Below are 26,139 nucleotides of genomic sequence, written 5' to 3' on the forward strand. Positions count from 1 at the left end.
AAGCTCCAAGAACAGACGGCAATGGGGTTTGAGGGTTCTGGACCAAAAAGTGAGAATTCCTATATAGGTACCACTTAGATTGTAAGCTCTTCGGGGCAGGGACTTCTTTTTCCTAATGTTACTTTTACGTCTCAAGTGCTTATTCCCATTATGCGTTATATTATTATGTCACGTGTGTTACTGCTGTGAAGAGCTATGTAAAAGGATGTAAATAAAGTCATACACACATATACCAACATATATATATATATAAACCTGGCCCTACTACCTCCTTCCACATTACTGTTGGAACTACGATCATACACCCAGTAGCCCAAGCACGCTGCCTTGGGGTCACACTCGACTCCTCTCTCACATTCGCCCCTCACATTCAAAACATTTCTAAAACTTGTCGCTTTTTCCTCCGCAATATAACAAAGATACGCCCTTTCCTCTGTTGCTCAACTGCTAAAACTCTGACTCAGGCCCTCATTCTCTCCCGTCTTGATTACTGTAACCTCCTGCTGTCCGGCCTTCCTGCCTCTCACCTGTCTCCCCTACAATCTATCCTAAATGCTGCTGCCAGAATCACTCTACTCTTTCCTAGATCTGTCTCAGCATCTCCCCTCCTGAAATCCCTCTCCTGGCTTCCAATCAAATCCCACATCTCACACTCCATTCTTCTCCTCACTTTTAAAGCTTTACACTCTTCTGCCCCTCCTTACATCTCAGCCTTAATTTCTCGCTATGCACCATCCTGACTCTTGCGTTCTGCTCAAGGATGTCTTCTTTCTACCCCCTTTTTATCTAAAGCCCTCTCCCGCCTTAAACCTTTTTCACTGACTGCCCCACACCTCTGGAATGCCCTTCCCCTCAGTACCCGACTAGCACCCTCTCTATCCACCTTTAAGACTCACCTTAAGACACACTTGCTTAAAGAAGCATACGAATAGCACCGTGAACATTCTGAACACATGATACATAAAGCTTGGCCCCCTGCAGACGCACTTACCAGAACTGCCTCCTACTGTCTCTGTATGTTCTCCCTACCTACCAATTAGATTGTAAGCTCCTCGGGGCAGGGACTCCTCTTCCTTAATGTTATGTTTATGTCTAAAGCACTTATTCCCATGATCTGTTATTTATATTATCTGTTATTTATTCGATTACCACATGTATTACTACTGTGAAGCGCTATGTACATTAATGGCGCTATATAAATAAAGACATACATACATACATACATATATATATATATATATATATATATATATATATATATATATATATATATATATTAAAAAAAATATATATATATGTAGAGGTATCAGTACCATGTTAGCCGAGCTTTAATAATCAAAAATGAATAGACGATACCGTTCTGTGGCTAACTAAATGCTTTTATTTGTGCGAGCTTTCAAGATTCACTGATCTCTTCTTCCGGCGATGTTACAATGAATAAAGCAAGCAAGCAAGCAAGGGGTTTACTCAAAAACAGTGTCTCTTGGAATATTATCTGTGACCAGATCTTATCCCTCCCCCGTGTGTAGTATGCGATTTATGACTTGAGGTGCTAAATAGTCCCTGAATGTTAGTGATGTTATATATATATACTATATATATATATATATATATATATATATATATATATATATATATATAGAACCAAATTTAGACTTTATTTCATACCCCATAGGCAGGGGTGGCCAACTCCAGTCCTCAAATGCCACCAGCAGGTCAAGTTTTTAGGATACTCCAGCTTCAGCACAGGTGGCTCTGTCTTTATATAAAGAACCAAATCCACAGCTTGCACTCAGTGTACTAATAAATATCAGCAGGTGCCAGTCTCTAATAATCATGGAAACAACATTACCATCCTGGCGTCCGGTGAAGAAAGACTGCACTCCATTCAGTATAAGCGAAAATCTGTATTAGGCATCAGTACAAAATGAATAGGCCGCCCAATCCTACGTTTCGGTTCCTGAACGGGAACTTTCTCAAGGGGGAGTTATAATACTGGCTATGGCGACTCTGACGTTGCGCAGCGCTGTAGCAAGTACATGTTGTCCGTCGCGGGTGCCCATAGTGGGCGCAACCGTGACGGCGACCACGTGACATCAGCCGTCGCGATCGCTGGAAGATAAGAAGATTTAGATATTTCCAGAGAGCGAGGGGTGACGTCAGGGGCACGTGAGTGATTCAGCCTATGAGGGCGAACCGCTCACTGCCACGTCCCCCGGTCGCGATCTCTGGTCTCCTGCACCAGAGTGCAGGAATTGCCTTAGGACAGTGACAGCTGACGTCACGCGGTCGCGTCACCGTAGACCCCACTACAAACTCGGCCTAAATTCTTTCAAAACTGAAGCTGTCTCACATTTTAATCTGGTCTGTAACTGTTACATACGCCTGTAACTTAATTTATCTTTAACTGTTCGCGCAATGTCTTTATATATAATGTATAACCCTGTTCACTTAATGTAACCGTGTATCTGTAACCATGTATCTCTCATCATAACTCCGTGCCCAGGACATACTTCAAAACGAGAAGTAACTCTCAATGCATTACTTCCTGGTAACACATTTTATAAATATATTTTATAAATAAATAGTATACAGTAGTAACACTCTTTGAGACTGACTCCAAGTCAGTGAGACTCACAGAGAATGTATGGCACTCTGCTCAGAATATTATAGAATATTATAGAAGCAATCCCGGTTTGGGGGATTATTATTTTGTGTGTGGAATTGTATCCCACTAATAATCATAGCTGCTGACCCTTCTGCACATCCCTAGCAGCGACTGCAGAGCCCGAGACCAGGTCATCTTCAGTTTTTCGGTCCGGGCCTGGTCTTCTATAGCTAATCCCAGTGTGTTTTCTTATGCTTGTGTTTCAATAGAAACAAGACATCTGGAGAATCTGGAATTAGTACAGAAACCAACTGTATCAATTAGGTTTGCTTTCCTGGAGTTAATGAATGTATACTGTGTGTATGTATGTTTTTATTTATGTTGCATCAACAATGTACACAGCATTTTAGTAAACAGACATTAGAATAAAGGGAATTATAATACAGTAAACCCGTAAAATATACATGCACATGATCAGAATAGGAATCCCAGCCGTGGAAAGGTTATAGTCTTAGGCTGTGTCTATGGTGAGCGCGACCGTGCGCACGAACAGGGCGCGCGGCACAATCAAAATGCTGTGCCTCTCAGGCAGGCCATAGAGCACGTGACGAGAAGCTCGCCATCCGTGAGGAGACAAATAAATTTGTTTCTGTTGCGCGATGGCCGGGTCATGTGAGTGGTTCACCCAATGAGGGCAAACCAGATCCGTGATGTCACGCCCACGCCCCCGTCGCGTCTACCCCTAGGCCACAAATCGCTGCAGCTGCAGGCGCGCGTCACTGTGACGGTGCTCTTCTCAAATCAGGAGGCGGACCCACAGGGCTGAGGTAGGGATGCAAATAAACCGACCACAACCCAGGGACAGAGTCCGGTAAGAGTATCCGTAGTCGGTATGGAAGCAGGGGTCAAGAGGTGTAAAGTCAAGGAGGCAAGCGGAGGTCAGGGCAGGCAGAAGGCAGCGAGGTCGGGGTCACGTTCCGGGGTCAGCAACAGGAATTCAAACAGGCAAGAGGGTAAGGCGTAACTGCAAAGACCGACAGGAGCTGCAAACACACAGCACTTTGCTCAGCGACTCCCTATGGTTACTGCAGCCTTATAAGGCCCGTTCTATAGTGTCTGCGCTTGCTGCTTCATGCGCGCGCGCGGCATTTATAGTTGGCTGATGTTAGTCAGCCTTTCTATAATGGCAGTATATGAAGATAATGGGTGCTATAGCAGTCCAGAACAGTTATTATATTATATTCATTGGTAATGAGGATAACACATATAGCTCAATTATAGAGTGGGTAAACTACTGGGTAAGTGAAGTATCACACTGGAAGCATGAATATCCTGAAGGCAACAGAAAAACTATGTAAAAACACACTACCTCATTGGAAATAGCTATATAATAAATCCAGGACTCACCCCAGTATGTAGTAAGGAAGATGATCCATAGTCGTGAAGTGTCAAGGAATCTTACCCACTCCTAGAATTTGTAGTGATCCAGATGGCGTGTCCAGCCGCTCGTTAAGTTTCAGACAATCCAAAAAATATGCAAATAATGCACAAAGCAGCGCACTGCCCAGGGACACAGGTGTACAAAAATGAAAAAAATGATTTATTTTCAGTCAGACATGACAAACAGGGAGGTAAGTACCCTCCAACGCGTTTCACACAACAAGGTGCTTTATCAAGGATACAGACACAGTACCTTCACTCACAGCACACACGAAAAGCATGCGGCACGTGTACGCGCGTTCGCACATGCACGTGCGCGCACGGCCCCACACAGTATAGAACGGCCCTAAAGCAGGCTGCCAGTACCCAAAATGGCCACAGAAAGCAGACAGGGCAGGAGAGACAGAAAACCCGGATCGCAGTGAAAACACGGCACGGATCGAGCAGACTCCTTACAGTTACGCTACGAGCACAGCCGCATGCGCGCAGGCTCCCCATGGATGCGGCGTTAGGCCTCGGCCATGCTCCCTGCTGGCGTGCTGAGGGGTGCTGAGGCGCAGGGAAACCGGGTGCTTTCCCTGGCCTTGCGGTTGCTTACCGCACGCGCTGTCAGCGGGCCGTCAGGGGGCGGGCGTGTCACTGGCCGGGGGCGGGCCAGTGACGTCACGGAGCTGGTTCGCCCTCATTGGGCGAACCGCTCACGTGACCGTCCTGTCGCGCCGGCAAGCGGGGGAATTTTAAATTCCCCTAAAACCTGCGCAGGTGAGCCCCTACTAAAGCCGCTCTAATTGCGGCTGTTGGGGCTCAGTGCTGAGCGGGAGCGCGCCTCAGCACGCTTCCGCCAGCAAGTGGTAAACATGGCCGAGGCCTTAGGGCTCGTTCAGGGAGCCAGCTGAGGACTCGGAGGGGGGGCATGCGGGAGGCAGTGCTGGGAGTTTGCTGGGCGACATGTGATTATCCCCCAGCAAACTTTTCAGCGTTGGGGAGGGGGCGGGGCTACAGACGCAGGGTTAAAGTATCCAAGCTGCAGTCATGAAATCATTCTGAAGAATGATTTCATTGGCTGCCTTGGTCCCTGTGACGCTGCTTCAGCTCCAAGAAACGAAATTTTCGTTTACTGAAGCTGTCGTCAGCAGCAACTCCTGGCTTCGGAGGCAGGCCAGTAACTACCCTGACAACCAGTATTCAAATTGAATACTTTGTTGCTCACGGCAGCACGCACGTCAGCACGCCCTGCCCCCGAAGCCAGCACCCTGAACGAGGCCTGAGTGATACATTGTGAGACTTACAGAGACAGGAGGGGGAGATGTAAGCGCTTGACCACAATGGGTGGTACAGTAAGTGCCTTTGTGGGAATGGGAACAGTAGTAGTGAATCTCAGGCTATGGAAATGCTTTATTCAGAAGGCGTTTGCTTTAGATTTTACTTGAAGGCATGGAGAGAAAGGGCTTGTCCTATACTGAGGGTCCACGGCAGGTGTTGAGAAGCAATACTGATAGTTAAATGCTGGAAGTGACACAACAGCTAATGCTGCGCTTATAGTACTGGCTACGGCGCGCTGTCGCAAGTCCTTGAAGCCCATCACGGGTGCCCATAGTAGGCGTGACCGTGACGGTAATGCGCAGCGACAAAGCTACCAAAATCTCTGAAGTCAAGGGAATTTGAGATTTACAGCAGTGGCAGCAGCGTGACATCAGTGGCACGTGGGCGGTTCAGCCAATGAGGGCGAACCGCTCACGGCCACGCCTCTGCCACAACCTCTGTCACCCTCCCTCGGTCTCCTGCCCCAGAGTGCAGCAATTGCAATATCTACGGCGCCGGCTGACGTTAGCGGTGGCGTGGCTGGTCGCACAGCCAGTACTATAAGCGCAGCCTACGGTCTGCAGAAGGACAAACAGATGTATAAGTATGGCAGAAAACTCAAATGATACAGAACATTGTATCCAAGAATAACTTAATGATTCCAAACTTTTTTTTTTTTAAACCTGGGAAGCCGTTCCACAGAACGTTTAAAGCTGCAGACCAAGCAATATCCTACATGTGTGTTTTTTTTTTTAATAAATCAGTTCTGTACTATGAGAAAATACATGTAGAATAAAAAAAACAAAACACAGAATGACCTTTTTTATGTATTATAATTTAACAAGTATTTTTTGTTTCTATAGCAACCATTTACAAAGTAACATCCCCTTCCTCTTCTGAAACAAAGTCCTACCCTCGCTCTAGCAGTGCATCAATTGTATCTAGTGACTGCCTGGTCACATGATCTTCCCCACAGAACTTTGCATCTTTGGCCCTCTTCTGCTGCACTGGCAGCTGTTTAGTGAAGCCCCGAGCCGAATCTTTGCCGATCGATCACAGGAGAACGGATCGATCGGCAACTTAGCTAATTACTTATCACTGTGTGCATTGTATTGATGCACATATTAAAGGGGGGAGAAAAAAGACGGCAGCTTGGACTGCTCCTTTAATGGCTAAAAATAGCATAGAAATGGCACACTTTGAGCATTAATTTGCAGTTACTCAGCTCAGTCAAAGTTTGCAAGCTATTCAGCGAGCATTTCCGATGCTAACTCCTATTCAGGACCCTGCAATAGGGCTCTCTCTCGACCTCTCTCTTCAAAAAGCCTTATTACAGGGTCTGCGAGGAAGGCAGCGGCCTTAAACATAATGAAAATACACACTGACTTCATGCTGGGCAAATCGCTTGCCATCCCTGACTAAGCCGTGACTTGTGGGGCAAATAAAACAGGGCAAGCTTTGCATGGCTCGCGAATTCGGGACAAAGTTTCGCACATCTCTGGTGATGAGTGGGAAGGTGGATAGTTTTAGCACAATAATGTCTGAATGTTAAATAATGTAACAACATGTGGGTACACAAAGGGATTACATTTTGGCTACAGCCCCGAACGCTGATTGAATTGCATCCTCCTCAGGATTATACTGTATGTCTTATCTAAATATCATCAGTTTGCGGAGAATTCATAGTTAAAAGATTTCGGCAAATCAATTGAGATATTCCCAGTACTGAAATCTATGTCCTCCCTCTCACATGCACCTATTGCTACATGTATGTATGTACAGTATGCATGTTTGCGCTCTTCATTGTAATGAAGGGTGTAAGCAAATTGGGCGTCTTCATATTTGCAGTGCACTGTATTGCAGCCTCGGAGTAAAGTGACCTTCTTTGTTCTGGCTCTTCTATCTTGTTCTGTACATTCCCCCCACAGATTCCTGTGCTGCGGGTCTAATAGGAACAAGATATTTCTCTCTGCATTCTCAGCTGTTTCTCATGCATGTCCCACGACTTCCTTGGCTGAACTGCTTACATCTCCCGTAAACAACGTTGCCATCTCTGCTTTTCTGGCAAATGAAGTTTAAAAAAAATTCTTATTAAGAAAACACTGTTTTTCTATTAGTTGGTCCTGCTTCTGATACAGTGTAACATGGTATGTCCATAAGTACCAATTTTTCCCCCACAGTGTATCTGTGATGTAAGTCCCTAGTAAGTTCGGGGCCTTCATGGGTTAATCTATGGGCCATTGACCACCCTTTTCGCCCACTTGTAAGTGATGGAAGTAAGGTGGTGACTCATGGCCTGTGTAAGCCTATCGGTGATGGGTACAGTCCATGAGCCCACCCCTTCCTGAAGCTAATCAGTGGGTGTTGCAAAGTTAGAGCAGTCTTGCTTTGCCTTCAAAGGTGAGAGCATGGGCTGTCAGCCTCTCCCATGGCATGCATGAGCTAGCCCACCTCAGGCCTAAGGGTCTGAGGAACACCAAGACTCAAGGCTCCATACTATCGGGCAAGCACCATTCTGAAGTCCTGGGACTTTGGACTTTAAAGAACTATGCTGTATGAAGAGCGGCTGCAGCATGTCCAATAAACCTACTTTTTTACCAAACCTCTGCCTGGGTGTCAGTTCCTGGGCCGGAGGGGAAGGGAGTACTGTGAGGAAGCTGACATCCTACATCCTAGGAGCCCATCACAGCTGGAGGCGCTGATCCAATGAGCAAGAACCCAGAGCCTGTCCTGTTGCCCTGACCACCACTGGCTACTCAGCTCTCCTGAACCAGCAGGTATGCCTCAGCACCACACTAAGATAGTAATTCAGTGTATCTCCCAGAGAGGGGGGAACATGGGTTACACAATGTATTGTGATAAGTGATGGAAATAAACTTGTAACTCCCCTTTGGGATTACTAGGGCCTTCAGGAATTAACTGTGTGGGCCCACACAGAGTAATGTTCCTTCCTCATAACATGGTGCTGGGGTGAAACAGCATAGGTTAAGCCATGCCACCTTCTGCCTGGAGACAGTAAAATCAGACCAGACAATAAATATTAAGGGGGAAGCTTCTGGAACTCAGATCCCAGGAGGAGTTGAAGAAGAGGGATCTCACTGTGAATAGCGTATATATAATTCCTATGTTTAGGATAGAGTAAGGATTCACTTTTATTGTTTTATAGTTAGGGAAAGTGCCCTGTTTATATAGAGTCCCATCAAGATGGTCTTATATTACTCCCAAAGTATACAGAGAGACAGACTATGCCCAGAGGGCCCCAAGCAGCAGCCTCTAAGCATAGTTGGACTTGTCATCATAGTTGGATAGCATCTCCCCCTGCTTGCTCCCATCAAAATGGCTCCACGACGTCAAATGGCGTCGTGTTGCCATGACCACTGGACGACACGTGACGTTAAAGCGTCATGAGACGTTATGTTGTCATGGCTACATGACACCGCAGGGCGGCCCGTCATCATGGCAACGTGATGCTGCATGGTGCAGTGACGTCACGTGATGTTGACATGGCAATGCAACACCATATGATGTTGCAGAGCCATTTTGACGGGAGCATGCAGGGGGAGATGCCATCTGAGAAGACAGTGAAGACTTCCAGGTCGGACTGCTGGGGCGCACTCCTTCCCGGCCGTCCTCCTCTGCCGCCCTGCTTTGCTCCCGCTGTCCAACTCCTCTGACTGCCACAATGCTCAGGCTCTGGTGGTCCTCCGTCCTCTTCTCCCGCCCCCAGTTTGGGCACCTCACCCAGAGATTTGAAATGTAAACCCGTAGCCCGGAGATTGGTTAGCAAAACCCGTAGTCTCCGTGTCAAAGCCGGAGTGGTGGCAACCCCAAGTATAGGCCAAGAACACTCAATTGGATAAACAAGATGAACCATGTATACTAAATGTGAGACTGCGCCTAAAAGATAATAAAACTGCTGTTTGAATGAATAAAGTCCCTGGTGCCCATCCTTGTGTAACAAAGCCCAGCCTGCATGAAGCCGGCACCCTGAGGAAGGTACTGCATCCTGAGCAGCCTGCATGAAGCCATACCCTGAGGAAGGTACTGCATCCTGAGCAGCCTGCATGAAGCCGGCACCCTGAGGAAGGTACTGCATCCTGAGCAGCCTGCATGAAGCCTACAGCCTGAGGAAGGTACTGCATCCTGAGCAGCCTGCATGTAGCCGGGTCCCTGAGGAAGGTACTGCATCCTGAGCAGCCTGCATGAAGCCAGCACCCTGAGGAAGGTACTGCATCCTGAGCATTCTGCATGAAGCCGGCACCCTGAGGAAGGTACTGCATCCTGAGCAGCCTGCATGAAGCCAGCACCCTGAGGAAGGTACTGCATCCTGAGCAGCTTGCATGAAGCCGGCACCCTGAGGAAGGTACTGCATCCTGAGCAGCCTGCATGAAGCCAGACCCTGAGGAAGGTACTGCATCCTGAGCAGCTTGCATGAAGCCGGCACCCTGAGGAAGGTACTGCATCCTGAGCATTCTGCATGAAGCTGGCACCCTGAGGAAGGTACTGCACCCTGAGCAGCCTGCATGAAGCCTGCACCCTGAGGAAGGTACTGCATCCTGAGCAGCCTGCATGAAGCCAGCACCCGGAGGAACGTACTGCATTTTGAGCAGCCTGCATGAAGCCTGCACCCTCAGGATGGTACTGCATCCTGAGCAGCCTGCATGAAGCCGGCACCCTCAGGAAGCTAATGCAGGAATGAGGAAGGTACTGCATCCTGAGCAGCCTGCATGAAGCCGGCACCCTGAGGAAGGTACTGCATCCTGAGCAGCCTGCATGAAGCCTTTACCCTGAGGAAGGTACTGCATCCTGAGCAGCCTGCATGAAGCCTGCACCCTGAGGAAGGTACTGCATCCTGAGCAGCCTGCATGAAGCCTTTACCCTGAGGAAGGTACTGCATCCTGAGCAGCCTGCATGAAGCCAGCACCCTGAGGAAGGTACTGCATCCTGAGCAGCCTGCATGAAGCCCTGACCTTGAGGAAGGTACTGCATCCTGAGCAGCCTGCATGAAGCCAGCACCCTGAGGAAGGTACTGCATCCTGAGCAGCCTGCATGAAGCCTTTACCCTGAGGAAGGTACTGCATCCTGAGCAGCCTGCATGAAGCCAGCACCCTGAGGAAGGTACTGCATCCTGAGCAGCCTGCATGAAGCCAGCACCCTGAGGAAGGTACTGCATCCTGAGCAGCCTGCATGAAGCCGGCACCCTGAGGAAGGTACTGCATCCTGAGCAGCCTGCATGAACCCAGCACCCTGAGGAAGGTACTGCATCCTGAGCAGCCTGCATGAAGCCAGCACCCTGAGGAAGGTACTGCATCCTGAGCAGCCTGCATGAAGCCGGCACCCTGAAGAAGGTACTGCATCCTGAGCAGCCTGCATGAAGCCCTGACCCTGAGGAAGGTACTGCACCCTGAGCAGCCTGCATGAAGCCGGCACCCTGAGGAAGGTACTGCATCCTGAGCAGCCTGCATGAAGCCAGCACCCTGAGGAAGGTACTGCATTTTGAGCAGCCTGCATGAAGCCTTTACCCTGAGGAAGGTACTGCACCCTGAGCAGCCTGCATGAAGCCGGCACCCTGAGGAAGGTACTGCATCCTGAGCAGCCCTGACACCGACACTGATGAAAATTCCCTAAGAGCCGGACAGGGAGGGTTACACACTTATTTTACGTATGTTACAATTCTGGAATGTCTGATAACATTGACTGATTTCAACTAAATGACATTTGAGCTGCTTTTCCCCTATCAATTTGACAGTAATATCTTGTCAATGGGAACATATTGATGGAAAAAAGAGAAGTCCTCACATCTGGAATAGACGCTGGCTGCAACAGCCGATCAGTGAGGGGAATAGCGATGTTCCTTCATTTATTGGTTTGTTGGTAATGATGTTGACGGCAGCCATTTCATTGAATAATTGCACCAGGAGCACGTGTCCAAATATCTTCGAGCAGGGGTGGCCAACCTGTGGCCCACGACGGCATTTGGAATGGCTCGTGTCAATCGAAAGTCCCACGTCTATCCCTCATCTGCCATTTCTCTCCCCTGGAGCAAACGGCCGGCGCCGGATGTTGGTTCAACTTCTGAATCCACCTCGTGGCCCCAGCTCCACTCCGTCGCAGGCGGCCTCCCTCACTCACCAAGATAACATTTTTAGGGTGTTGGGAATTGAGTAAGAGGGGGCAATTGAGTGAGAGAGGGGGGAATTGGAATTGAGTGAGGAGTTGGGAACTGAGTGAGAGGAAGGTATTGAGAGAGAGGGTGGAATTGAAATTGAGTGAGAGGTGGAATTGAGTGAGTGGAGGGGGGAATTGAGTGACAGAGGAGGGAGGAATTGAGTGAGAGAAGGAGGGGGAGAATTGAGTGAGAAGATGTAGGGGGAATTCTGTGAGATAGGAGGAAGGGGGGCAGTAGGACAGGGGCCCTGCAAAAACATTTGTGCCCATTTATTGGCATGCCTAAAAAAAGGTTAGACGTGTCAAACAGAGTCTCCCGAAATTAGAAATTTCTGCTCCAGAGGACCACCAGGTGCAGAAGAGGTGCATGTGGGATGGCTGTTCCAATCATTCAGATAATCAATGTCTATAACCAATAATCCATATATTTGTGTCAGTCTGGCGTCCCAGTTTTGAAACTGCAGATATGAAGATTCAAAGTGTGGATGTGTAAATCAGAAAACGAAGGTCCAGATTTTTCTTGAAGATGCTAGGATTTAGCAGGGTTAAAATTGGGCTTAAAGTGCATTAAGGCTTAGCTCCATTTACCATCACCCCAGCACTAAAGATATTTTTTATTAGATAGCATTCGGTATATTTTAACTCACAATTATTTTTCTTTTAATTCTCAATTTTTTTTACAGGTATGCGGTACTGCTATGGGCACCAGGTTTGCCCCGAGTTATGCCAATCTGTTTATGGACAGTTGGGAGGAGGACTATATATGGAACAACTGTCCACTCGGGGCAAACCTGGTTCTTTGGTGCCGCTTTATTGATGATGTCATATTCGTCTGTTCTGGTAGCCAGGAACAACTCAACACATTTTTCACGTATCTTAATCACAATGATAGGAATTTATCGTTTACATTCAATCACAATACACAACACATAGAGTTTCTAGATTTGAGCATTTCTGTGGTAGATAATGCCATACAAACAAAAAAATTTTTAAGCCAGTTCAGGCAAATAATTATTTGAGGGCTGATAGCCAGCACAATCCTAGCTGGATACGTAATATACCCAAGGGACAGCTAGTCCACCTGAAGCGCCACTGCTCTAGTCAAGAGGAGTTTGTGACTCAGGCGGATGAGCGAAAACAAAAATTCATCGATAGGAAATATCCAGAGAGCCTCTTAGAAGAGGCTTTCTTACAAGTGAAGAAGTTGGAGAGAAAGACTCTTTTAGAGTATAAAAGCAATAACCAACAGTCACAAAGGGAGCGTAACTACGGTGTGTCCTTTGTAACACAGTATAACGAAATGGCACCAAAAATACGTAAAATTATCACTAGACATTGGCCAATACTTTTATGTGATAACACACTTGCACAACACCTTCCTGCTAAACCAAACATTATTTTTTCCAAGGCTTCAAATATAAAGTCAAGAATAGCCCCAAGTTGCCCATTAGATCATTCTGGATCTAAATTAATTAATTCTACCAAAGGTTTCTTCACATGCACGACTTGTACTGCTTGTTCATTCAGTACAAATACGAAATCATTTAGATCCAATGTTACCTCCAAAATGTATCCTATCAAATCTTTTATAAATTGTCATTCTACATTTATTATATATTTACTCCAGTGCCCCTGTGGCCTTCAATATGTAGGCAGGACAGGGAGGTGCTTTCAAAGGAGAATTTATGAACACATATATAATATTAAAAAAGGATCATCATTTCCGTACACATTATAACCAGAACCCATATGGCATTCTCAAATGCTTTTGGACTTAAAGGTTAGATTTGGGCAAAACATTTTTAATTTCATCTTGCCACCAGTGCTATATTTACAACAACTATCAAATAAGATATTTTTTAACTACTTTTAAATGCATATGCAAGTAGCCTTCTTTTTCCAATTTTTATATTTACAAATGTATAATCTAGAAATTTTAAAAGTCCATTTTAAGGAAGCAATTATTTAAATCTAATTAACTAAAAAGCAATCTTAGAATTGGAACTCCTGGAGAGTCCATGCAAACTCACGAGCCTCTCTCAAAATACTTATCTCCATCTATAGGAATAATTAACCCCATGTAGAAGGTTTGCAGTTTTTAAGTATGCCATCTGTCTGTAAGGAAGGCATTAAGATGTTAAATTTGAAGTGTTTATTTTATTGTATACATTGCCTAAGATGCCTATTGGTTTCCAGGCTGGGATAAGACAGGGTCTGTTGAGTTTAATGACTCAGATAAGGCTGCCTGTTAATGACCAGCATATTCACAGTTACCAATGATTGTAGAAGGTATAAAAGACTGCTGCTACCCCGGATATGCCTACGTCACTGAGGAAGCTAATGCGAAAAGCGTCTGACGGTTTTTGGTCATCACAGGCCACCGTAGTGAGGAAGTTGATTTTCCAGTTTTGGCCAGCATCTCGCCGGAAGCGCATGCGCATGCGCAATGGAACGGGGGCTGTGCAAGGTGTGTGCGGAGAGGAAGGCAGATGGAGGAAGACCCAGCTCGTGCACGGGCGCATGGACACCTTCCCTGCTGCTTGCTGAACGCCACGCACGAACTAGAAGACTCTGCCAGCTGGAAACCAGGCAACACATGACAACCCATCTCTGAAAGAGACGCTCTGTGGAGTCTGGCTCTATCTCCTCCCTATGCCAATATTATTTGGCCGCTTGTGAGTTTTTAATCTCTATTCTTTTGTATGTTAATAAATTTTATTACACTATTTTTTCCCTTTTCCCTATTTTCTGAGGAATCATCAGGAGGCTTCCCCTCATCCTCAACCCATCCCCCCTCCAGAGGAGTAGTCATCTGACCAAGATTAGACACCTGATGTGAGTGTGTCCCCTCCCTTATTATATATTTATTATTTACCCCCCTTAACGAAGAAGCGAGGTATATATGTATGTTGAATTTTTCCTCATTGTGGTCCCCCTCTCTCTTCTATTTTCTACGTTCACATATGCCCTGGAGCCACAAGCAGAACAACGCGCCTGAGGATCCTTCCCCTTTTCCTCGAGCACATTTATACAGAGGTTGGTGAATCACCTCTGAGAGACTCGGGCAGCGGAACTGCATTGTGTAAAGGACTGAAATTACGTATCGAACAGTAGGATATCTTTTTTGGCGCAACTTCTCTATTTTCCATAACCAGAACCCACTGGGGTTGATGTGTCAAGCAATAGAGTTGGTATCGGCCAATTGGAGAGCGGGGGGGGGGGGGGGACTGACTCAATCAGATCAGTAGGCGAGAAGCCTACTGGATCTATGAGTTGAAAACCCTCTCTCCAAGTGGCCTGAATATTGATTTTGAATTGGGAGTATTTTTAAAGTAAGGTTAAAGCGTATTGATCATGTCATTTGTCCTCCATCAATCTGGTTCTTCTTATTTTCTTAATGGGTTCCAGCATTAAGTTTTGTATGTGTACATTCAATGGGTAATAGTAATTCTGAGATGGGAATCACTAGTGCTATGGTTTCTTGTTATTAACATATTCTTTTATATGTTTTTCATTTACATGTTTTTATGCAACGATTAGTTTTTTTGTCAATGTTATGTGTTGTTAGTAAGGCTGTTTCCAGTACTAGGCTTTGATTGGCAATGATTCCGACCAGTCAGTGTATTTTTGGTAGTGACGAGTGGCTGAATTTTCCATCCAATCACAGCCGTTTTTACTATATAAAAGTGTCCAATGCCTAGTACTCTTTACCCCCTGATGAAGTGCGCATGCGCATGCGCATGAAACATGTAGGGTTTTAGTGTATGAGCCGTATCACGAACTCACGCAGGCAACGTGGCAACGTACATTGCGTTGTAGCAGCAGGAAGAGGTTTTTTCCCCCAAGGCGCACCCCTAGCAACAGACATAGAACCAGGAGTGTGCGACAGCGTCGGAGTGGTTTCCGGATCGGCCCGACGCCACCGGAGGATAAGCTGTCATCTCCCATTGACTACCATTCATTGCGCAATTACTTTTCTACATCTTGTGAGTAGGATTCCGGTTTTAACCAACTGGACCAGTTGCCTGCCATTTGTTCATATTTGTTATTTTATATTTATGTTGTATTAAATTAGCGCTTTTATTTTTCAGCCTTGCTTCTATTTGTCTATTGTTACTTGTTGTTTGTGAGTGATTGTGTTATGTTTATTTGAGTAGCAGTTTGCACTATGATTTGTTTTTCTGCTTGTATTCCACATATCACGTGACATCTGGCCGTGGACACATCCACATCCTTGGAAGTACAAGAATTGACGCAGTTCTTTGCACTCCCTTCCATTTGGACTTCATATAGACTGTCATTGGACATTTTAGGTGCCGGTTTGTATTTTGTCTTTTTTTTAGTTTAACTGACTGTGTTTTGGGTCAGTAATTCCTGGCAGCCTTACCTTATTAGTATAAGGATTTTCAAGTGTATTTTTTAATTATTTACACGTTACATTTATTGTTTAGCTTTTAGCGCTAATTGCACCATTCCTTTTTTCTTTTTTAGCTCCATTTGGTAAATCTAAATGTGTGTCCCCTTTTTAGCTTCCTCCTTTGAGTGGGTGTCCCTTAATATTCGTGTTGGCTGCAGCTGCTTGGACAGTCAAGTACAGAGCCAACAACCCATTCAGGAACATATACTCTGTCTATCCTGGATCTTTCAGCTCTTAAACATGGCATCACAAAAAGTTGAATTCCATATCAGGACTACATCATTCTCACACTGTTGATACAACCAAGGCCATCACTTCTCTCTTATTTACATACTTTCTGTTTAAATACATATTGTAAAATAGGTCCAAATAGCTTTAGAGACAGATATCAAAAGAGGATCCGGTGCTTCAGACACAACACGCTATGTCAGCAGTAAGGATCAGTCATTTTAAGTCCAGAACATCCTTTCCACAGAATAAATGCAATATATAGATATGTAGCACTTTGTGGGCAGAATAGTGCATGGCGATGTCTCAACTGGATCACCACATACACAGAAACATGGCACAATAAACATCTCCCATAATAAAGAAATTAGAGTTAATTGCATAAGTCAAGGTGGTAAAAAGGGTTAACACACATGGTTCCAGAGTACCCATTGTCCATCCTTGTGATCCGTGGAGGTCCTCGGTGTACAAGGTCCATTGTAGATAGTAGTCAGTGGTAGAAAGGTGATGGAGTAACGGAACACAACCAGTGTTCAGCTGAATACTGGTTATTGTATTGTATTGTATGTCTTTATTTATATAGCGCCATTAATGTACATAGCGCTTCACAGTAGTAATACCTGTACATGTGGTAATCAAATAAATAACAGATAATATAAATAACATGTAACGGGTTTCCCCCCCCCCCCCAATCTCACATTGGCCCGGGTACTCTAACAACCAACCCCCATTACGTGTTTGTGTTTGATGGTGCACCTGTAGGCAACAGAACTACTGAGTCTCCCGCTTGATGGTATTAGGGGATGTCATCAGGACAGGTAGCTGAGGTAGTGGGTGCGAGTTCAACTTACATCATGTGCAGCGCCTCCACCTCATCAGGATCTGTGCTTCCGCAGGGAGAATGGTCCTGGTGAGGAACTCCTTCTTGGTGGTGCCATCCACTGCTGAGTAATTTCACACTCACAGAGTGGGGGTATCGTTAACAAGGTCAGCTTTATTGTAGACGGTGATGTAGCAGACTGCCCCATGCAGCTGCCGGCTCTAGCCGCACATCCTTCCATGCTGTCCCTTCGCCAGGTACGACCTCCCAAATTGAAGTGGGATTCCCTCTTCTCCTAGGGAGTCCCGCTCTGCACCACTCTGGACACAGAGTGGCTTAGACAGGCTGATTGGTCAACCTGGACCGCTAGTTACTTCACTAGGGTCACAAAGTGTTCCTACAATCCCTTATGCAGGCAATACAACTTCCCAACAACTTTCCACAGCTGCTCAAAACTATCACTAACTGTGTTGTGCCTTATATACTTCAGGAGGCAGGCGCATCCCTGATGTCACTATCCAGGGACTCAGAGCATACAGCCACTCCCCTCCATACATAGGGCACCTCACCATGGTGTGAGGGAAAACCTCCATAACTACTGCTGGCATACCTGTACTTACCAGGACTTACTGCCAACAGAGAGAAAGTAATATACCATTATTATGCATGGCTATATACTCCCCCTGGTGAATCCCCACCGTCCCGGCTGGGGCCTAAATTTGGTGTACCTTGCTCCAGGAAACACTGAAAAAGAACACACAAATTAAGCGTTAAACATTATCACCTTCACATAATAATGACAGAACAGCCGCTCACTGACCAGCAGAGAGCATCAAAGAAAAGGCAGACCACTCTTTGACGGACCTAATAGTAGTGTCGAGGGTCTGGTTTCTTCACCTCCCGCCCCGCTGCATCGGTGACTGTCACGCTATACTCTCGGGGCAAGCCTCGCTCATTGCAATACACCACCTTGTGCATATAAATGCTGCGCCCGATTTTCCAGACCTGCATCAGTTGGGAGACCCTCTGCTCAGCCTGAACTCCCTTAATGGCTCCTCCCTTATTAACGATATAGTATTCAATATCATTACGAAGCCACCTTTCTCGATTTTCCTCTACTTCCCTCATCAGAGGTTCAGGGACATATGGGTATTCAAGCCCATGGGACCTTTTGTATTTGGCTGCAATAGCCCGTTCAGCTCGGCAAGCCCGGGTAAACTTAGTTTGCCCAGCCTTTCCCGGTAACACCCATGACAGGGGCTCATCTAGCTCCACTGGATCATCTAACCCTTCCGATCCCTTTGGGGTAATAAGACCTCCTTGTATTCGGTCCCACCTTACTCGTAGCTCCTTGAGATAGGCCTCATCGTCAAAATCCCCAGGAGCCCACCAATGGTCAACCACCCCATCCCTTTCTAGAATGAAACGGGTGCGGTCTATCCAGGCGACATAACCCTCATATAATGGTGCCCACCACCTAGTTTCCCGTACCTCCCCTGAGTTGGGTTCTAGTGGCTCTTCCTCCTCAGGCCCACCCGATGATACCCCTGAAGTACCCTCAGATGGTACAACCCTTTCCTTATGCTGTGACCAGTGTCCACCCGTGATACTCAGCATGCTAGTGCTATCACTGGGTACCGACCCTCGTCGGGAAATCCTCCCTCCACCCTCCAACCCATCATCCGAAGTTCCCCAGTCCAGGCTTCCAGTCCGTTCTTCAGTAGGACCCCGGGAATCCCCTGACATCCCCAGGCTAGAGGTTGACCCGAAGGAACAGGTGACAGGGACAGGGGATTGAACTAGGGCCTTGGGGCAAACTTTGGGTATGGACGTGGTTGGGGGACGGGGCCGGACGGTAGGTACCGGCAGGGTCACGGCCTGCTCCTCCGCTATACCTGACTCACGTCCGCCACAAAGTCCATTCTTTCCTTCGGCAGTTGAGCCTCTCGCTCTCCGGTTCGGGCGCCCACTCCGTCTGTCCATAGGGGATCGACTCCCACTGCTCGACCGTAGAGGCGCAATCGCCTCCCACTCGACACCGCTCAGGTCATCCGGAACTGCCTCTGGACACGCACGTGCTGCGACGCCATCTTGGGTTGGGTCCCCAATCGATTCTCTTCCTCCACGAGGACATCCGGCAACGCCCTTCTGCTGTGCGGTCCAGCCTGACCCTGGATCCGCTCTTCGTTCACCTCCACCCCCTGAATCTGCGGTGAGCACGGAGTTAACCTACTGCTCCGCAGAGTCGGGGTGGATCGACCTCCTTCCGACCCGCTAGTTACCACGGCAGTGGGACTCCGGCGCTCGGGTTGTCGCGGTACAGGAGACACTCGACTCCGTGTCTCCACACCACGAGGGATAGCATCTCGCCACGGAATACCACTAGTATGGTACTCCGCCAACAAGTCCTGTGCCTCTGCCAGCCTGGCACACTCCTCGTCCGAGGACTCTAATTTACAGTTAGGACGGGGTATCCCAGTAGGGGACCGTTGATGGGCTCCTTTCCGGTCACCTCTCCGATGGCTGGTTTTCTCGGCCTTAAGAACTCTGCTTGATTCCGTCTCCGCGGGACCTGCACTCACACTCCACAGTGCACCCGGAAGCTCCGCCACTGACATCGGGGTAGGATCTTTCATCCCCACGGCTTGTACAGGCACAAATGTCGTCATAGGCCACATATATTGTAGTCCACAATGAGGGCATCGAGCCTCACTGCCCACGGCTCCGCCAGGCAGTCTGCACTGCAGGCAGAGACAGACCACTGTCTCCACACCCTCTACGCGGATAATCAGGAAGCCTCCTGGAACCGATTTGGGGTGGGTCGAAATCAAGGGACTCTGTTCCACTTTCTCCGCTTGCTCAGCCATGGTCACCAACGGAAGCACTCGTCCTAGCGGTCTGTATTGGCTCTTCGCAACTGAAGTGCAGGGGATGGTTGAGCAATCCTTCCCCCCACTTCCTCCATTGGCATCCGGTGGAACTGCAGACCACTCCCCCTGGTTGAAACTAGGGGGATGTCTCGCCGCTTTGTAGGCTGACCCAGCACAGGGGCGGAGTGAGTCATAGTCCATGAGGGCGCGGCCCCTGCTTTCGCGCCAAACTCCCCAACTGGGTGGAGTTTCCTCGTTGCCGCCAATCCTGGCCAACAATTAGCAAACTGCAGAGTTGCAAGACTTTCTGCAGCTGGCCCTCGCGGTGTCCCGGGAACGCGGGAACCGCCATTTTGGTAAGTACTGTCCTTCTTCATATTTGAGGTAGCGTCTGGCTGTTTGTTTATTGGTGAATAACAAAGTCCATTTCGTTCCTCCCATCTCACAAGGCTGTCATCCTCACTATTCTCGGGGGTATCTTCCCGAGAACATAGGCATGACAAACACGGCGCAGCCACGGCTTTCACGCCATTCCATAACAAACACACAAGAGTCTCTCCTGTAGCTTGTTCTCCTTCCTCATCCCGGCATCCTGGACCTTCTGCTCTTTGCAGATCTTCCATTCTGACGGTCGCTTCTTGTTCACTGTATACTGGATTATTGTACATGGAGCTCCGCTCTGCGGGGCAGCTACCACATCCGTACAATAAACATGCCTTGTGCACCACCTTGTGTACCTAACATATGTCTAATTCGTGTTTGCACTACCTCAGGCTAGGCTCACTCTCTCAGTGTCTACTGTATCTCCTTCCTCCCAGTCTGTGCTCCCTGTAGTAAGTGATCTGGAATGGCTAGAGTACTCTGGGGCTTCCATGCAGTACTTGGGCGTCTACCTCTCTTGGTCAGCCTAGTGCAGACCCTCTCCAGGAGTCCTGACCTAGTTAACAGGCTATCCCTTCAGGCGTCCTACCCCTAGCGCGACCTCAAGGTGACTCGGACAGCTATAGCCCCTTTCCAGACCCACTAACTCCTCTCAGGTTCCCAGGGTATCCCTGCGGTTCCATCCCAACGCAGCACAAAGTGGCAGCATACACTTTCCCTGTTTCCTAGTGTGTGCCTAGCAAAAGCCTGTCCTGTTGACAGGTATATATATATCTCAGCAGCGCCTCCAATTGTAACGGGTTTCCCCCCCCCAATCTCACATTGGCCCGGGTACTCTAACAACCAACCCCCATTATGTGTTTGTGTTTGATGGTGCACCTGTAGGCAACAGAACTCCTGAGTCTCCCGCTTGATGGTATTAGGGGATGTCATCAGGACAGGTAGCTGAGGTAGTGGGTGCGAGTTCAACTTACATCATGGGCAGCGCCTCCACCTCATCAGGATCTGTGCTTCCGCAGGGAGATGGTCCTGGTGAGGAACTCCTTCTTGGTGCCATCCACTGCTGAGTAATTTCACACTCACACAGTGGGGGAATCGTTAACAAGGTCATCTTTATTGTAGACGGTGATGTAGCAGACTGCCCCATGCAGCTGCCGGCTCTAGCCGCACATCTCTCCGTGCTGTCCCTTTGCCAGGTACGCCCTCCCAAATTGAAGTGGGATTCCCTCTTCTCCTAGGGAGTCCCGCTCTGCGCCAGGTCCCTGGACACAGAGTGGCTTAGACAGGCTGATTGCTCAACCTGGACCGCTAGTTACTTCACTAGGGTCACAAAGTGTTCCTACAATCCCTTATGCAGGCAATACAACTTCCCAACAACTTTTCACAGCTGCTCAAAACTATCACTAACTGTGTTGTGCCTTAAATACTTCAGGAGGCAGGCGCATCCCTGATGTCACTATCCAGGGACTCAGAGCATACAGCCACTCCCCTCCATACATAGGGCACCTCATCATGGTGTGAGGGAAAACCTCCATAACTACTGCTGGCATACCTATACTTACCAGGACTTACTGCCAACAGAGAGAAAGTAATATACCATTATTATGCATGGCTATAAACAGATCATGGGAATAAGTGCTTTAGACATAAAAGTAACATTAAGGAAGAGGAGTCCCTGCCCTGAGGAGCTTACAGTCTAATTGGTAGGTAGGGAGAACGTACAGAGACAGTAGGAGGAAGTTCTGGTAAGTGCGTCTGCAGGGGGCCAAGCTTTATGTATCATGTGTTCAGAATATCCACAGTGCTATTCATATGCTTCTTTAAGCAAGTGTGTCTTAAGGTGGGTCTTAAAGGTGGATAGAGAGGGTGCTAGTCGGGTACTGAGGGGAAGGGCATTCCAGAGGTGTGGGGCAGTCATTGAAAAGGGTTTAAGGCGGGAGAGGGCTTCAGATACAAAGGGGGTAGAAAGAAGACATCCTTGAGCAGAATGCAAGAGTCGGGACGGTGCATAGCGAGAAATTAGGGCTGAGATGTAAGGAGGGGCAGAAGAGTGTAAAGCCTTAAGAGTGAGGAGAAGAATGGAGTGTGAGATGCGGGATTTGATCGGAATGCTCTGTTATTCCATCACCTTTCTACTACCAAATATCTTAAACCCAATGTTTAACCGGTTTAGAAATTCTTGAAACCAGGCACAGTACCACTGGCGCTGGACTACAGCAGCCCCCTTTCACTCAGAGGACTGACTGCTTTATTTGGCGAACACACACATAGCAGAAATGTACAAACGTTACTGTGACGTTCTGAGAAAAGACTCCTGAACAGCGAATATTTTACTCCCCTAAAGAGACAATATTTCTAACACTAATGTTGGATGGATACAAAGAACAAAATGGAATCCAGCATGAGAGAGAGCAGTGGCCAGAAGTACCAATGAATAATAATGGTGGTTGCTGCTGCTTTAACCCCAATGCATTTGTGGCCTTTCTGGCAGAGGAGGAGTTAATAACAGTACGCCATTCAAACATAAAACCAGAAGAGGATAGTAATCCATATAGAGACTCGGAATTATTGGCGTCCCCTGAATTTTTGCAAACTTCGGGACAATCCTCCATGATTTTAGTGAACCTTAAACAGGTCATGATTTCCATCCCAACGTACATCGAAGGAAGAGAGGCGACACGTCTCAAGTTTGTGCTACCTTTTATATTAACTAATGTAACTGTACATGGATAAGCTATCTCATCCTCTACATCAGGGGTGGGCAAAGTGGGGGGCGCAAGCGGTTTTTCTGAATTATTTTTTTTGGGGGGGGGGGAGCACAGTGCTCTTCCCCAAGGCATTAAAATTAAATGCTGGGGGATCGCGTGAGGCCTCTGCAACCTCAACTTACCTTGACCCTGACGGCTTCAGGACTCGTCTCCATGGCAACGCGGCATCAAATGATGCCGCGGGGTCATGTGACGTGATGTCACAAGACAACGCGGCGTCAAATGACGCTGTGGGTCACGTGACACGACATCACATGACTCCGCAGCGTCATTTGGCGCCGCATCAAGGTAAGGCGGGGGGGGGGGGGGGCTCGAGTACCAGAGGAGGCAAGGCAGGGGGGCGCAGCAGCAAAAGGTTGTGCTCCCCTGCTCTGCATTACCTAAGTCAGAGGTTCTGAGCAAAGGTAAAGGTTTTTTACATTATGTTGAAATAAACCCAAACAAGAAAAACAGAGAAAATGTACCTTTTCATAGTTGGTCATAAGTTCTGTGCTGTTTGACCCATGTGCTATTAAGTGTCTACAGTATATCTGCAGTGTTGTACATGGCAGAAAGGAGGGGTTACTTTATTAAAGTCAAATTATAAAAGTTTAACTATCATAGTATTCAGTAATATGACAGAAATTCCACATCTTTGCTCAGTTGTGATTCAACAGAATAAAAATATTTGATCACCTTTTTTTGTATGGTTCAAGTTGGCCGTTATGGACATTAAAACCTTGCAAGGCCAAGGGCCTGTCTATCTGCCATCTCTTATGATGCCTCGGAGGGATACTGTCTATGATCTCAGGTCCTCAGGGGGTGTCCGCCTCTCCGTGCCAAGGGTACTGCACCCTACACTGGGCGGGAGGACCTTCTCGTGTCTTCAGAGGTATGGAACTCGTTACCGCCAGGGCTCAGGTGTACTGCACCGACACACTTTATTCGAGCAAATACCTGGTATGTACCTGGCAGATACCTGGAATGCGCCGCTCCTCACCTCTTACAAGCCCCGTTGCATTTGCCTTCCCAGCCTGGGTTCATGCCTGGCTGATAAGCGGCTGATCTGTTAAATGATAATGATTAGGATTTAAAGGGCTGCAATGCTTCGCGTGTCTACCAGATGGCATAAATTCATGAATTGTAATGCAGTATATATATATATACTGTGCAGTATTGCAGCCAGCAGGAATAAAATGCTTCAATCCCTGCTTGGAAAATAACTCAATGCACTCGGGCAGAAAACAGTCACAAACCTCAATACACCCGGGTATACCCGAATTCGTGGGACTAGCCAAGCTCGAATAAAGTGTGTCGCCAGTGTATATCAACTTTACCACTGCTTCGGGATCGGTGTAAGACTTCTTTCTCCCTTCTGGCTTTTCCTGCCTATCAGCATTAACTACGTATAATTTTAGTTTGTTCTTAAACTGGCAGTAAAGTATTACAGTGCCCCCTTAAATGGAGGCGTGCTTTTACTTAAAAAATAAATAATGATGATGTGTGTAGTCCCTGCTACACATGTGTGTATACTGTGAATGAACAATGCAGAGTTGGTCTGCTCCACCTATCACATGGTGCGATGGGGAATGGGAGACTCTATCCCTGGTCTGCCTGGCAACACATGACAGGACATATGGGATTGGATGGAATGTTGGAGCAGGCTGTCAATTTCAAAGACACAGAAAAAGTCCAACTGTCATTCGGGAAGAGAGAGACAGCCCAGGTGCCAGTGAGAGGGGCTTAGTAGACAACCTGAAACTCACACAGGTGAAAGACAAGGAGTGTATGAGGCTGCAAGCTAAAGACAGAGAAAATGAGAGACAGCAGCAGAAACACATTCCCTACACACAGAAAGCGAGGAAGAGAAACCAGAGCAAGAGAGATCCAGATACTTGCCATGCTATCATCATCATTTATTATTTTTAGTAAAAATACGCCTCCACTTAAGGGGGCATCGCAATACTTTACTGTTAAACAAATTAAAATGATTTACAATTGTTTTGTTAGACAGGGAAAGCCAGTAGGAAGAGGTAAGTGTTGCACCAAGCCCGAAACAGTGGTAAAGTAGATAAACACCTGAGCTCTAGCAGTAGCGAGTTCCAGACCTCTGCACACGAGAAGGGTGCAGTACACTTGGCACAGATTGGTGGACCCCCTGATGACCTTAGATCATAGTCAGTATCCCTCCGCGGCTTCAAACAAAACTGAAGATAGGAAGGCCCTTGATTTGCAAGGTTTTAAAGACCATAATGGCCAACTTTAACCGAACCCAGAAGATCACTGGAAGCCAGTGCAGATCTAACCACATAGACAAAAAGGCATGGACCAGTGACTCAAGGTCCATAGATGACAGGAGTGGACGCAAACTCCAAAGCAGCCTCAGATAAAAAAAGAATAAGAACTTAACAACTGAGGCCATTTGGGCTCACATGTTGAGACTCTGGGACACAGGCAGTGGCTGTACACCATTGATTAGGGGAAGCTTGCAACCCCCCTGTCCTATACTCAGACATATTGCCAAACCCATAATTATTAGTTCAGTCTAATCAAGATTGAGCTTCAGCCAATTCATCTCCATTCATGCCGCCACCTCGGCTAGACACGCCGTCAGTGTGGCAACAGCCATCCCTGGACAGCCCTGGAAAGAAACATAAATCTAGGTGTCATCAGCATACCGGTGCCACTTCAGACTATGCTTCGGATGATATTACCTAGTGGTCTTATATACCCGTTGAACAGGAGCGGTGACAGCACCGATCCTTGAGGGACCACAATGGGGACAGGTGACACCGGTGACACATAGCCACCTGCTGGGTCCAGCCCTGCAGGAACGAGGCAACTCATTGTAATGCGGTCCCACCGATACCAGCTAGGTCCATCTGGTAGTGCAGCAGACACCCCATGATCAATTGTGTCGAAGGCCGCTGAGAGGTCAAACATGACAAGGGCAGAAATACAGCCCATGTCCATGGCCATCAATAAGTCCTCCACCACACAGACCAGCGCTGACCCAGTTCCATGACCAGCTCTAAAGCCAGACTGGGTGGAGTCGAAGAAGCCGGCCCTTTTCCCAGACAATCTTCCAGCTGGGTGAAAACTACCCTCTCCAACACTTTCCGTACTATGGAAGGTTGGGGATTGGGCGATAGTTGGCA

General features: G+C 47.5%; 1 protein-coding gene across 2 annotated transcripts in view; it reads left to right on the plus strand.

Annotated features, from left to right (window-relative positions):
- The window catches only part of LOC142494839 (tubulin alpha-1B chain-like), an 81,111-nt gene that overhangs the window by 42,840 nt on the left and 12,132 nt on the right, over positions 1-26,139 (plus strand). The window contains exon 1 of one of the 2 annotated variants that reach the window (XM_075599378.1): positions 24,694-24,751. The exons of the other annotated variant lie outside the window; for it this stretch is intronic. The gene's annotated coding sequence lies outside the window, so the exon portion shown is untranslated. Of the gene's footprint in view, positions 1-24,693; positions 24,752-26,139 lie in introns of those variants that run through there. 2 annotated transcript variants of the gene reach the window in all.

Source organism: Ascaphus truei, chromosome 5 (genome assembly GCF_040206685.1).
Source record: "Ascaphus truei isolate aAscTru1 chromosome 5, aAscTru1.hap1, whole genome shotgun sequence".
Classification (NCBI taxonomy): domain Eukaryota; kingdom Metazoa; phylum Chordata; class Amphibia; order Anura; family Ascaphidae; genus Ascaphus; species Ascaphus truei.